The sequence below is a fragment of the Pagrus pagrus genome (genome assembly GCF_965226575.1).
Source record: "Pagrus pagrus genome assembly, chromosome: 20".
Lineage (NCBI taxonomy): Eukaryota > Metazoa > Chordata > Actinopteri > Spariformes > Sparidae > Pagrus > Pagrus pagrus.
In genome coordinates, this window is record NC_140207.1 from 28,137,390 (window position 1) to 28,139,035 (window position 1,646).

Genomic DNA, 1,646 nt, shown 5'->3' on the forward strand with positions numbered 1-1,646 from the left:
TCGATCTGGATCCAGTTGTCCCAGATCTTCGAGACGCCTGAAAGTGCTGTAATAGTTGCACACAAGGGCGTAAGTTTGCATAGGGACGATAGGGACAAGTCACAACCAAAGTTTGGGAAAGACAGAGTTGTCCCTACCAATATTTCGATATATTTTAATATAACAATTTCTTTTTAAACATAATGCATTGAATATAATATTTTTCGCAAACTCATTTGTAGTATTAAAGCTGGGGTCTGCAAGTTGGAAAAACCATCAAGACCGTGAAAGATTTTGAAAGTATCCAGCCAGTAAACTCCGCCCCCTGCACTCAGGCCTCTCTCCGAAGCCGCTCCCCCCAAACCATGAACGCGCACCGTCCGAAGACTGCCGAACACCGCCGACGGAGTCCGAGTCCTCACGAGCGGTGAGGAGGACAGCGCATCATTTTGTCTCACAACGTCCGACTACCAATAACTTTACGATGTCTCATTCGCCTGTAAGTAAACACCTAATATAATCAAATTGAACGTATACAACCAACATAGCCATTGCTAGCACTGATAGCTGTCAACTTAGCTTTTTTTTTTAGCATTGAGACATTGTTTTGAAAGTGTGTTTTGATGTTGTAACTCATTGCTGGTTAGCTGGCAGCAGCTGGCTATGCTAACATTAGATATGGAAAAGCTAAAACATCAAGATTAGTGGTGGGCCTGCTACGTGTTTTATTTTTTTGTTTCCCTCAGTGATTCACAGACGAACGTGAATATTGTATTGGACTCATGATGATACGATGTTTTGCATGTTAGAGCTTCCACGATGACAGCATTGTTGACTGATGATGAAGACACGCCAGAGCGAAGCACATCATCCCGTCAGAGGAGGACATGAGTGGAGGCAGAGGCCGTGGACGTGAGGGGGACAGGTCAAGGAGCAGGTGTTCATAGATCGAGCAGATCTTCAAGCTCAAAGGATTGCACATGAGCAGGTCAGCATCTAATGTAGAACATAACTGGTGCTTTTTGTCCCCTGATAACCACCTACAACTATTTGTGTTTGTACAGTATATTGACCAGGCATGTAACTTGGACACACGTGCTCTGTTCAGAATCACATTTTTTGCCAAGTAGTTTTTAACCATTTGAATTTGTGTTTTGGTGCATAATAATAAACACAGTAAGTAGAAACATGTAAAGAAAGATCAACGGCTGGTCCTTTTTATTTTTTAATGTAATATAAACTGGGACATCTGTACAGTTTTGTCCAGGAATGTATAAAGTATTGACCATTGAAAGTGTGTATGTTTACAGTATTCTGAGGACAGTCAAGTTCTGTTCCATAAAAATATCTAATCATGTTGCTCATCTGTTGCTTTACAGGCCACAATTCAAGGACTACGTTTGGAGCAGTCACATCAAGTGCTGAACTCTGCCTGACACCTATTTATTTGTCATTCTGTATTTACTCCTTGTTTTTTCTCTAACTTGTTTGAATAAAGTCTTGAAAATGATAAATGCCTTTTCTTTACACTTCCAGCATAAACAACCATCCCATTACAGTTCTTACACTTTACATGATGCACTAATAATAACAACTGAATTAGGTTAGACTCTTGTTTATTCCATTTCTTGGAACACATGTAAGTAAATAAAACTACAAATATAGTA

At 40.1% G+C, this 1,646-nt stretch overlaps 1 long non-coding RNA gene across 1 annotated transcript; it reads left to right on the forward strand.

The window, feature by feature from the left end:
• Positions 1–231: 231 nt before the first annotated feature.
• Positions 232–1,585, forward strand: LOC311249398. The gene is made up of 3 exons (XR_014621181.1): positions 232–478; positions 789–967; positions 1,359–1,585. It is a non-coding gene; the product is annotated as an uncharacterized lncRNA (long non-coding RNA).
• Positions 1,586–1,646: the final 61 nt, after the last annotated feature.